The sequence below is a fragment of the Tupaia chinensis genome, unplaced genomic scaffold (genome assembly GCF_000334495.1).
Source record: "Tupaia chinensis unplaced genomic scaffold, TupChi_1.0 Scaffold147282_1, whole genome shotgun sequence".
Classification (NCBI taxonomy): Eukaryota; Metazoa; Chordata; class Mammalia; order Scandentia; family Tupaiidae; genus Tupaia; species Tupaia belangeri.
Window position 1 is genome coordinate 4,536,759 of NW_006207133.1, and position 13,049 is coordinate 4,549,807.

The 13,049-nt window shown below is 46.5% G+C and overlaps 1 non-coding gene across 1 annotated transcript; it reads right to left on the reverse strand.

The window, feature by feature from the left end:
* Window positions 1-1,172: 1,172 nt before the first annotated feature.
* On the reverse strand, window positions 1,173-1,279 carry LOC114006364 (U6 spliceosomal RNA). Its single transcript, XR_003548087.1, has one exon. It is a non-coding gene; the product is annotated as a U6 spliceosomal RNA (small nuclear RNA).
* Window positions 1,280-13,049: the final 11,770 nt, after the last annotated feature.

Below are 13,049 nucleotides of genomic sequence, written 5' to 3' on the forward strand. Positions count from 1 at the left end.
TGCCCGGCGTGGTTTTAAGCCACCGGGTCCGGGACTTGAACCACAGTCAACTACATGGGAGTCCAGCGACATAGCCATTATGCCAACCGCTGGTCCCAACTGTCATTAAACTCTTGACAGAAACTTGTAACCTCCTCTCTTGTTGGCCTTCATGATGTAAACCAGTGAACACACTCTGGGCAGCCAGGAGCCTGTGTCCCCTGACGCGGCCTAAGCCCTGGTGCACATCATCGCTTTCTTTCACTTTTGGTGATGAGAATAGGATTCAGAATGACCCCCAGCCACCTAGCGTTCCCTCTGGACTCAGCACCTTGAACCTTTGGCGTTCTGATCCTAGAGGCCCTGGGTGCAGAGGAGTAAGCTCCTGACTGGCACACGCTGGTTTTCCTAACCTGTTGTTGGGTCTTGCCTGGTGAAGGCAGAGCTTCAGGCCACTGCTCTCAAGCAGCACAGAGGGTGCTGTCTGCCCGCCCGCGGCTAGTAAGGAGATTGGGTACAGGTTTTTCTGTCTTTGGGGCTGTGTGGGTTAGCCATATGGCAGATTTGTTACCTGCGAAGTCTGGCCTAAAGGTTCCATCTCTGTACATGTATGTAAAAAGCTTCTAGTCTCGGAGAGGAAACCACCAGTGAAGTTTTGGTTATGTACATAACACAATTATTTATTTATTTATTTATTTATTTTTATACACATTCAATCACATTGTTTTGCTTACACTGTGAACATTTCAGTATGTGAACATTTCTCCCCAGTCCAGTTGATTGAAATATCTTCAACAGATTACCCACACCTCTCCGTCCCGTCAATGCTCTGCCTCCGTATCCCTATTCCAAATGTCCTTCCCTAGGCCCCTCCCCTCCACACTCATCACATCTGACATTCACACCCATCTCTTGTGTTTGTATCTTTTAGTCAATCAGTTTTGGTCGAAGAGTGCAGATACTCTGTATATATTAAGTGGGGACATACAGTGTCTCTCCTTCATAGCCTGGCTTGCTTCACTCAGCAGTAAATCTTCCATATTCTTCCACTTTCTGTCAAAAGCCAGGGTTTTGTTGTTTTTTATGGCTGAATAGTATCCCACAGAGTTTATGTGCCACAGTTTTCCAATCCATTCATCCGTACAGGAGCATTTGGGTTGGTTCCATGTCTTAGCAATTATGAACAGTGCCACAAAAATATGGAATGCGTCATGAATTTGCATGTCATCCTTGCGCAGGGGCCATGCTAATCTTCTCTGTATCATCCCAATTTTAGTATATGTGCTGCCAAAGCGAGCACCATAACACATTTTTTTAAAAGAGGTTTTGACCTTATGGCACCTTCATTCACAGGAGAGAGAGAGAGAGACAGAGACAGTGAAAGGGACAGTAAGAAATCACCCCCCAGGGGATGACCACACCACAACTCCTTCTCCGCTCTCCTCCTGAGATCTTGGGCACATGCACACACATGTACACACATGCCTGGTGTGATTTTTCAAGCCACTGGGTCCTGGACTCAAAACACATGGTCAGCTGTGGGAGGTCAGCGATGGAATCACTATGCCATCTGCTGGCCCTTACATAACATAATTGAAAGGTCTATTCACGTAATATATTTTAAAGATCACAATGGCTCTTCTGTTTTGTGATTCACCTTCTTTTCAGGTATGACCAGTCCCTTTGGTGTTGGTTACTTTTGAAAAAGGGTCTCTAAATTATGAGAAAACTTGGAGAAAAAAATAAACCTTGGCAAAAAACCTTAGAGACACCAGCTAGCTTTATTAAAAAAAAACTCATAAAATTCCACGTAGAAAGTATTTAGGGAAATGGCTACTTTTTGTTTTAAGAATTATTTTAACTTTATTATTATTATTATTATATTTCAATTTGATCAGAGAGGAAGAGAGAGAGAAAGAGAAAGTGATAAAAGAAGCCACCAGGTTCAGGACTTGAACTGTGGCCGGCCACGTGGGAGTCACACCCTTAACCACCAAGGCACCTGCTGGCCCTGAAAATGGCTATAACTCTACAACCTTGATGTGTGCAAATGTGGAAGAAATTGGGCATAGGACCAAACAAATTGAATTGGGAAGACCAGTTTATTTTATTAGTTTTGGTCTTGAGCAAAATGAATTTGAATCATACCCATGCCTTCATCACATGCCAGGTGTAGTCTGGGCTTAGCGTTTTGCTTTATATGAATATTTCTTTGCTGGCTCCACTTTCGTGGAACTTTTCAGTTGACTGAATCCTTTCTCTTGAACCTCTGCTAACAAGGAAGTTCGGCAGGCTGGCCAGTGGTAATGTTGAGCCAACTTGGCCAGCTGTGCTGGTCAAGTCCTGGAACCAGAAGCTTGAAAACATGCCAGGAATGTGTGCACGTGTGCCCCCAAATCCCAAGAGAATGAAGGAGAGGGGATTGTGGCATGGCTATTCTCCCGGAGGTGTTTTCTCATTTTCCCCTCTCTCTCTGTCTTTCTCTGATGAGCACACACACGCTATAGCAAAATTTAAAAATATAATTAAAAAATATAAAAAATTAAAATTTAAAAATATAAAATAAAAAGAAGTCTGCCTTTGTTGTAACAAGTGTTACCAATTTTTTAAAACTTTATTTATTTTTTTTATTTGACCAGAGAGGAACAGAGTGAGAGAGAGAGAAAGTGAGAAAGCAAGCTGCTGGATCAAAGACTCGAAAACCAGTTGGCTATGTGGGAATCCAGTGCCCTTAACCACCACGCCACCTGGCAGCCTCCCGAATTTTTCTTTCTTAAACGCTATATAGTGTTCTGAATATCTGTGTGTTTTCATTAAATTTTATCTAGCATTGGGACCAGCAGTTAGTGTAATGGCTATGTTGCTGAACTCCCATGAAGTCAACTGCAGTTCAAGTCCTGGACCTAGTGGCCTAAACTCACGCCAGGTGAGTGTGTGTGCATGCCCAAGATCCCGAGAGGAGAATGGAAGACAAGGGATTGCAGCGTGGCCATCCCCCCTGGGGGGTGATGTCTCACTTTCTGTCTCTCTGTCTCTCTCTGTTTTTCTGGTGAGCGCATGCGCCCTATAGCAAAAAACTCTCAAAAAAACATTCTTTTTTTAATCTAGTGTTTAAAAATTATTACAAAGAGTAGTTCCAGGTGCCTAAGAAATGGCCATGCTGACCCCCAGCTCTTCTGCCAGAGTCCAAGTTCTCCCCAGGGCCTAACTCCTTGCCTGATGGTCAGGACTAATCTTTCATTACATCACTTCTATATGTTCAGAATAAAGTAGATTCCAAATTATTGAAATATCCTAAAAATCCATGTTCTGGATGGAGCCTGAGCAGCCTCTGTCTGGACTTCCAATCTGGTAGGGGACCAGGAGGCCACCGCTCAGCGCTCCTGCACTTGTGGGACAGCCGGTTCTGTGGCCCTGTGGCACTTCCCCACAGGCTTGCTTTCTCACTTTCTCTCTCTCTCTCTCTCTCTCTCTCTGTCCCTCTCTGGTATAATTAAAATAAATAAATAAAGTTAAATGAAATACCCTCCCTGCTAGAGCACTGGGGATGGTCCTTTTTGTGGGACTTTCAGTTCCAGCCCCCTTCATTCACATGGAAATCTTGCTGAGAGGAAGATTGGCTTTTCCTTTCCAGCCATTAGCACCTCCTTGTGAATGTGGCACCCCCTGGCAGGGAGAGAGGGGGACTGAGAACTCCAGAGCTGCAGTTTCTAAAGGGGTAGTCAGGTAAGGGGTCCAGGGCAGATCTGTCATGTGACAACTTCTGCTGTCCTCATCCCTCCCCCTAGCCAGGCAGCCACCACCCCAGTGAGAATCCCTCAGTAATGAGGACTTCAGACCTGTGCCCATTTAAATTTGCTTGTAAAAATTCTTGAAATGAATGAAAATGCAGAAGTCAGTCCTTGATCATACTCAATAGTCTAGGTGGCTAGCAGCTATTAAGTCAGCCAGCCCAGGTGTGGAATGTTCTGTCACCACAGAGACCCCTAGTAAGTCGGCCAGCCCGGGTGTGGAACGTTCTGTCACCGCAGAGATCCCTAGTAAGTCAGCCAGCCCGGGTGTGGAACGTTCATCACCACAGAGACCCCTAGTAAGTCGGCCAGCCCAGGTGTGGAACGTTCTGTCACCACAGAGACTCTGATGGGCTGTGCTGCTCCCTGAGGAGTCCCAAATGGCCCTGGGGTAAGAGAGGGGATGCGAAAGTTGGCAGCCCTCGCCCTCCCTTCCAGCTCTTTACTTTCCCAGTCGTGCTGTCCTAAAGAGACAGGAGGGTTTGGTTTGTTTGTTTTGTTTTTTTAATTTGCTATAGGGCAGGTGGATGCACTTGCCAGAGAGAGACTGAGAGAAAGATAGAGCAAGAGGAGGAAGTGAGAAATCACCCTCAGGGGCATGGCTGCCCACAATCCCTTCTCCATTCTCCTCTTGGGACTTTGGCTACATGCATGTGCCTTGGGCATTGTTGTTTTTAGAATTATTTTATTTAACTTTATTTATTTATTTTAATTTGACCAGAGAGGGACAGAGTGAGAAAGCGAGAGAGAGGCAAAGTGAGAAAGCAAGCCGCCAGGTATGGGACTTGAACTATGGTCAGCCATGTGGTAGTCCAGCACCCTTAACCATCATGCCACCTGCTGGGCCCCCAGCGTGCTTTTTAAGCCATCAGGTCAGGGACTCAGATTGCCCAATTGACTATGTGGGATCCAGTGCCTTAACCACCACACTACCAGCTGGCCCCAGAGATGACTTTTTAAAGCCAGATTGGAATTCAGGTAGCTCACTCATTCTTCGTCTCATTCTCTCCCTCTCTTTTTGTCTTTTTAGACAGTCTTGCTGTCACGGTCTTCCTACTTCAGTTTCCCAGCTGGAATGACAGACACATACTACCAGGCTCAGCTCTGTTTTGGGTAGGGCCTTGCTAGGTTTTCTGGGCCAGTCTGGAGTTCTCAATCCTCTGGCCTTCTGGCTCTTTCTAACTCAGGGTCTCTGGGCTTCAGCACTGTTGGCATTTGAGGCCAGATCCTTCTTTGTCGATGGGGCCATCCTGCATGTTGCAGCACCTCTGGCCTCTACTTTCTCCATACCAATGCCCTCCCTCCCCAAGCTGTGACAACCCAGAGTGTTTCCAGTCGTTGCTAAGTTGCTAAGGGTGGAGATGAGAATGGGGGAAGACTAGAAAGACCCTTGCAATTCGTGAAGACGGAAACAACTTTAGAAACAGGACAGAACGGGATGCAGCGTTGACTGTTCTAGCCAGGAGCATCTGCTCATGAACTGCTCAGTCTCTCCCAGACACTCCGGCACCCCATACGCTGCATCAGACCTTGAGGCAGGGGACCTCGTTCAGGAGAGTTCATTTGTCCAGTAACACTTAATGGAAGCCAGGGGCATGCAGAGGGGTTATCACTGGGGTGGGGGTGCCTGGCTGGAGGAGGAGTGAGGAAAACAGCAGCGACTCACATGACTGCCCCGCTGTGGGACCCTGCCTGGCCTTGACCTCTGTCCTGGGGATTGCTTGCTTCTGGAGGTTAACAAGCTGGTGGGGTTCTGGTGGCCACAGACCCTGCTGTTCAGAAGAGGAAAGAAAGTGGGCAACTCCAGACACTCACCAATTCCCCCCTTGGTGGCAATGCTGCAAGTTTCTTAGAACTCCGAGCAACCAGCTCTGTGCCTTTCCTCTGCCGTGACTGGTTCTGCTGCATTGTATATAAAGCAGGAGAGAAGCAGTTAATGTGCACCCACAAATAATTCCCAAGTGTCCACTTTGTGCACACGCAGAGCCATCATTGCTGACACCACAACAGATGGCCGTAACAGGAGTGCCTGAAATGACCCGGGGCCACGCCACGATCGCTGAGTCCAGGGTGAGTGAGGAATGGCTCCTTTACAGCCCAACAATTCACGGAGTAATGACCTAACATCGCTCCTCTGGGAACTGGGCCCAAGAAATATATTTTTGCAGGTAACGGCAAATAAGAGCCAACTCGGCAAAGAAGAAGACTGAATAAATCTCCCCACCCCCGGGAGAGTTCAGGCGTTTTGACAAAAGCAATCTATAAGCACTCTACTGAATCAGAAATGCCTGAGATGGGACTGGGAATGGTATTCATCGCCAGCCAGCAGAGCCCAAGGGAGCCAGAAACCTGTCCCTCCCCACGGATGACTCAAAAAATGGCAGTGACCGCCCCATTCTGCTCCAAGAAGGGAAGGACCCTCGTCTGGGATGTGAGAGTCTCCTAAACACCTGCATGGATTTCCCAGCTGGTGTGTGAAGGGGAGAAACTAGAGAGAGCATTGGAACAGTGTCCTCATCTGGGGTGCTGGCAAACTCCTATTCATCCTTCAAAGCTCTACTCAAGAGGCACCTCCTCTGGGGAGCCCTCCTTGAGTCCTGGCCTCCTCACTCTACAGCTGCGTCATTCCTGAGTTCACCCTCCACTGGTTCTTGACCTTTATTGCTCAAGAAGCAATGGGCTGAGACCCAAGGAAGTACTGCCGTTGCCTGGTTTCTCCCCTCCCCAGCCCACCTCCCAGTATTCCTGAGGATGGCTTGAGTTTCCATGTGGCCCATTCGACGGGTAAGGATGTGGCTGCTGCTAACCGCGTCACACACTGCTGGCCCCACCTTATGGTCCTGCCATTTTTTTTTTCTCATCGCTTCCCTTCTCCTCACTCCACTCCCCAAACATGGCCAGGACCAGAGACAAACTGTTCCAGGTGTAGGATCAGCAAGAAGGAATGACCTTCTTGCAGAAGAGAAAAACTTCTAATTGCACCGGAGGCACCCTGCTCAGACCCACAGGGCACCCTCCAGGGCTGGTCTGCTGCCCTGTAGCTGGGGCTGGCTGGCCACCTCTCTGCGAGTGGGAAACCGCCACAAGGACCCGCCTCCTCTCTGGGCCCACAGAGGGCAGTAAGCAATTCTTCTTTCATTCCTGGTGACAGTCTCCTCCCACCTCAACAGGATCACATTCTCTCAAAAGGAAGCAGGGATGCTGGATGCTGCGGGTGGAGATAGCAGTTCATAGTTACAGACAGGACAGTTCAGGTCACGGGCGAAACTCTCCTGTCATGAACCAAATTTCTTTCTTTTTTTTTGTTTTGAAAGAATTATTTTTTATTTAACTTTATTTATTTGTTTATTTTAATTTGACCAGAAAGGGAAATAGTAAGAGAGAGAGAGAGTGAGAAGGCAAGCTGTCATGTCTGGGAGCCAAACCAAGGTCGGCCATGTGGGAGTGTCCAGTGCCTTAACCACCATGCCACCTGCTGGCCTCAACAATTAAGCATTTTTTTTTTTCTAAAACGAAGTGCAATCTTTTCCCAGTTAAGAATCAGAAGCTGTCAGAGGCTGAAGATGGGCTTCTATGGCTTTACAACCGTGGGGTCCATGCTAATGTCATGCACATGGTCCCCTTTCATTGTGTCATATGCTGTAGTAGTTGCGTGTCAGTCCTTTTGCTAACCCTAGGCCCCTTCAGTGCAGTTCAAGAATTATAAACACATGGGGGGCCTGCAGGTGGTGGCGTGGTGGTCGAGGGTGCTGGACTCCCACATGGCTGATTGCGGTTAGAGTCCCTGCCCTGGTGGCTTGGTTTCTCACTTTCCCTCTCTCTCTCTCCTCTCACTCTGTCCCTTTTTGGTCAAATTAAAAATAAATAAAGTTAAATAAAATAATTCTTAAGAAGAAAAAAAAGAGAGAATTCCAAATGCTCACGTTTGCCAGACTATTCTAAGCATGTTATATGTGTTGCCTTGATTCATTGGCACAGAGACCTTACAAGTAAGTAGGTGCTGGCTTATTGCCACTTACTGGTGGGGAACTGAGGCAAAGAGATGCTAAGAGTGACTTGTCTGAGTCACAGGATTAGTGCTGGGGCCAGAGGCCACACATAGAGCTGCTGTTTCTGCCCACACTGAAGCCTTGACCCCCACATGCCTAGAATCCAGGCGAGTGTTAGTCAGGGCTCCCCAGGGGTACAGCACCCATAGGGTTGCACAGATGTCTAGGAGGGGACTTAGTGGGGCAATCTGTTCACACAAGAAGTCCCACACAGGCCACGTGCCAGCCGGAGACCTGGGTGCTGCAGCGTGGCTCAAAGTCTGAAGGCCTCAGAGGCAGGGAAGCCGATGAGGTCACCCAGTCTGAGGCCAAAGCCTGGGAACCTGGGGCCACTGGGTGAGTGATGGGCGAGCCCTGAATTTTGAGGTCCAAGACACAAAGAAAAACCTATCCTGCTCTCTCAAGAGAGACCTCTGGCTTTCTGTATCTGTCCTCTTGACGGGGGTGGCTGTTGCTTGGGTGGTGCCTGATCACATCAAAGGTGGATCTTGACTGCTTGCAGGTTAATCTCCTCTGGAGGATAACCCCCACGGGCACACCCAGAATAACAGTTTATCAGGCTTCTGGGGGATCAAATGGGTCTTCCTGTCCCAGTAGGTCTCTATATGTCTTTTGTTTGTTTGTTTGTTTTTAATTTTGCCATAAGGCAAGTGTGATTTCTGGAGACAGACAGAGGGAAGGTGAGAAATCACTCCCGGGGCAATGGCCATACTGCAACCCCTTCTCCTCTTGGAATTTTGGGTATGCACACACATGTGCCTGGGGTGCTTTTCAAGCCACCAGGTCCAGGACTCAACCCACAGAGTCAGCCAAATGGGATCCTGCTGCCTTAACCATCATGTCACCTTGCTTGCCCTCAACCAACTTCTTTTTTTTAAAAAAATAATTATTTATTTTATTTTTATTCATTCATTCATTTTTTAATTTTACCACAGAGAGACAGAGGTTGAGAGTGAGAGAGGAAGTGAGAAAACAAGCCACCAGATTCAGGACTCGGACCCTGTTGGCCATGTGGGAGTGTCCAGCGTCTTAACCGCCACGCCACCCGCTGGTCCCCAGCCCTCAACTAACTTCTTAAAAATTATTTTGAGGGGCTGGCAGGTGGCATGGTGGATAAGGGCGCTAGACTCCCACATGGTCGACTGCAGTTCAGGTCCAGGACCGGGTGGCTTGCTTTCTCACTTTCTCTCTGTCACTCTCTGGTCAAATTAAAATAAATAAGTAAATAAATAAAATACTTCCTTAAATTTTTTAAATGACTTTGACATTTAAATGTTTAGTGGACTAAATAGATATTTGATATTCACAGGATTAGTTCCTCCCAGGCCTACAATTCCTCAGTGACTGCTCAATGCTCTTACATCTCAAAACTTACAGGATCAAGCCTCTGTCTACTCTCTGCTTCCTCTCCCCTCTTCTCTCCCACACTGTGTTCCTCCCTACTTTGGGGCCTTTGCTAGGAGCACCCCCTCCTCGCTGCCTACACCCTCCCCAACCTGTATTTGTCTAATTCTTCTGCATCCCAAAGCAAAGCACACCTGGCAGACTAAGTGCTCAGTAATTACTGCCGTGAAGTAGTGAACTGATTAACAAGTGAATGTGTGAACACTGGGAAATGAACCGCCAACACAACTGCTTTGGGCTAAAGCCTTTATAACCTTATGACCGCAGCCACCAGGTTCCTCGCCTGACACATTTTTTAATGCACCAGCAGATTCACATGCACATTACCTGGGAGCCTGCCGCTTCAGAGACACAGAAATAACAAAACCAAACCAAAAAGCCGTTGACACCCCAGAGGGTCAATCAGCAAAACAAAGCGTTTGTTCATTAAGTACTAAAGATCTTGGGCTCCTCTTTAATCTCCCCTCTGTGCCACCAGTCTGGACTCAGGAAGACCAGAGCATCCCTACTAGTGGGAGGGGGAAGGAAGGGCCCTGGGAATGTCAGCTGCAGGGAGACACTGCCAAATGGCTTTTTAAGAAAGGGGCACTTGGGTCAGAGGTTACAGTGGCTGAATTCCACATGATCAGCTCTGCCGTTTAAGTCCTGGACCCGTCAGCCTGAAAATCTCACCAAGCACATGTGCATGCATGCCTCAAATTCTGAGAGATGACTGGAAGAGTAGGAATTGCAGCATGGCCATGGTGGGGTGTGTGTGTGGGGGGGAGTGTAGGTAATTTTTCACTTTCCCTCTCTCACTAGTGAGTGCACACACGGTATAGGAAAACTTAATAAGGGAGGGCGTCTGCTTTCAATTCCATCAGATCTTCCTCACTTAGTGAAGGCGGTTTCTCAGTTGGTAGACATGTAAACCAATACTTACATACTGGCGTGTACTTTGGGACTACTTTTCAGAATTTAAAGTGTGCTTATTCTGTCTGACCCAGTGATTCTACCTTCAGGTTTCTGTCCTAAACTACTGTCCCACATCTGTGCAAAGATGTGCACCCAAACTATTCTTCGCAACATTCCCTGTACATAGAACTAACCTAAGTGTCCATCAGCAGGGGAATCATCAAATACATCATGGCACATTCTTGCTGTGGGATATTAGGCAGCTCTTGAAAGCATCAAGAAAAATATTGAAGGAAATGCAAATATCAGAACATGTGTAATACGGTCTGGTGAATACATACTTTGAAAGGATGAGTGATTCTGGACAGTGAAGGGAACGATGATAGAAACACTTCGGGGAGGAGGATTTGAGAGCCAGTGGCAGACATCTCAATTGACCTTGGGAGGTAAGAGGGTAAGCAGAGAAGAGGATCTCTAAGGGAGCATAGAGGTGGAGTCATGTGACCTAATCCATTGGGTCGCAGAGAGCTTGAAGTGGGGAAGCAGAGGCCAGAGGTGAGGAAGTATTGGGCTGGGATTGCAAGAGATCCATGTGTTCTTTTTTAAAATTTATGTATTTATTTAATTCCATTTGTTGTTGTTGTTATTGTTATTATTTTTAATTTTGACCAGACAGAGACAGAAAGAGAAAGAAGAAAGGAAGCCACCAGGTCCGGGATTTGAACCTCAGTTGGCCATGTGGGAACCCAGCACCCTTAACCACCATGTGACCTACCAGTCCCGGGTATCCCTGGGTTCTAAGAACAATATCCAGCCTTTCAGGCTCATAAATAGACAACAGAGTGAGACTGCAATTGCTAATGTGTAGCAAGGAAAACATTAAGATGATTATTTTCCTCTCATAAAAAGGAAAAAAGAGGGGACCAGCAGGTGACATGGTGGTTAAGGTGCTGGACACTCCCACATGGACAAGTGTGGTTCGAGTCCTGGACCTGGTAGCTTGCTTTCTCACTTTTCCTTTCTCTCTGTGTGTGTCTCTCTATGGTCAAATTAAAATAAATGAATGAATAAATAAAATTAAATAAATAATTATTTTAAAAAGGAAAAAAGAGGAGTCAGCAGTGACATGGTGGTTAAGATGATGGATTCCTACATGGTCAACCACAGTTCAAGTCCTGGACCTAGTAGCTTAAAACTCACACCAGGCACCAGGTGTGTGTATGTATGTGTGTGTGTGTGTGTGTGTGTGTGTGTGTGTGTATGCCCAAAATCTCCCAGTAGGAGAATGAAGGAGAAGGGATTGTGGTGTAAACATCACCCCCAGGGAGTAATTTCTCACTTTTTCTCTCACTGTCTCTCTCTGGCAAATACATGCACCCTATGGCAAAAGTCTCTTTAAAAATAAAATATAATATAAAAAGAAATAAAGACACAGATGTGTTCTGTAGCCAGGATGGAAGCACTTCCTGCCAGCAGGCTGGAAAGGTGGGCAGGAGCTCTTCGAAAGGCAGGGCAGCCCTGAGGCAAATCCAGAGAGCTTCTATCCTCCAGGGGCACTTGCTTTTGCTGTCAGGACAATGTCTGTGACCGCAATTGGTACGGCTGATCACTTGTGGATGCCTGCCCACTGAGACCTGACCATGAGGGCTGGGAAAAGTATTCTTCCCACTCCTGGGCTTTGAGCAGAACACAATTCACTTTCGCTTTGCATATATATTTTGTATATGACCTGGGGTTTGAACAAAGAATTAGGGTGTAAATTTCCTAGTTCAAAGCAAGTATGAGATGATAACCATAATAGTGAATATTTAGAGAGTACTGGGCACTGGGCTAGGCACCTTCAGTGGATTCCTTAGTTTAATCCTCACAATTGTTTGGGTTTGGTGCTATGGTCTGCCCATTTGATGGATGAAAAAGCTGAAGCTCAAAGAAATATTGCCACTCTAAGTGTCTGAACTTATTTAAAAAAAAGGTTTTGTATTTTTAAAATACTTCATAGTGTACATAAAGCCAAGCAGAAACCATACTTCCATGTCTCCATCAAAGATCTAACACCAGGGCCCACAGTTGGCATAGTGGCTATGTTGCTGGACCCCCATGTAGTCAAAAGTAGTACCAGTCCTGGACCCAGTAGCTTAAACTCATGGTGGGTGCATGTGCGTGCATGCCCAAGATCCCGAGAGGAGAAGGGATTGTGGAGTGGCCATCCCTTCTGGGAGATGATTTCTTGCTTTCTGTTTCTCTCTCTCTCCGTCTTTCTGGTGAGCACACACGCCTGTCAACGGAAAAATAACCAACTGTAAAATTAATGATGAATAATTAATGCGGTTTATTTCCAAGCCAAATATGAGTGACCTAGGCCCGGAGAAGAGACATACATGCCTTTCTCGGGGTGATCATGAACAGAGGTTCCTTTCATTTGTTTTTGAGATTGAAAGACAACATTTAGTGAAAAAAGTTTCCATTGGTCTGGCCCAAAAAGGCGGGACATGTAGAAGCAGTGGGGGGGGGGGATTGTTGGTTAAAGGGGGGGACACCAAATCTGCAATCCCTTTTCCTCCATTCTCCTCCTGGGAGTTTAGGCAGGCACAGACACACTCCTGGTGTGATATTAAGGCCCCTGGGTTTGTAAAATAAACCAAGTTTGACCATGTGGGAGTCCAGCTTCTTAAACACACACCGTCTGTTGGCCCCACCAAATTCTCTTCCTAGTATTGGTAGGTTTCTTTCCTTATTATAATTTTTTGGATTTTATAAATACACAGTTATCTCATGACCAAAATGTTCTGTTCTGTTTTTTTCCTAATATTGATACTGATTATTCAGTTTTCTGTTTTATTGTATTTGCTAGAACTTCCTGAGCAATGTTGAATAATTATAGAGGATATTCTTGCTTGTTTGTGCTTCTCATGAAATTTTACCACTTAGAATG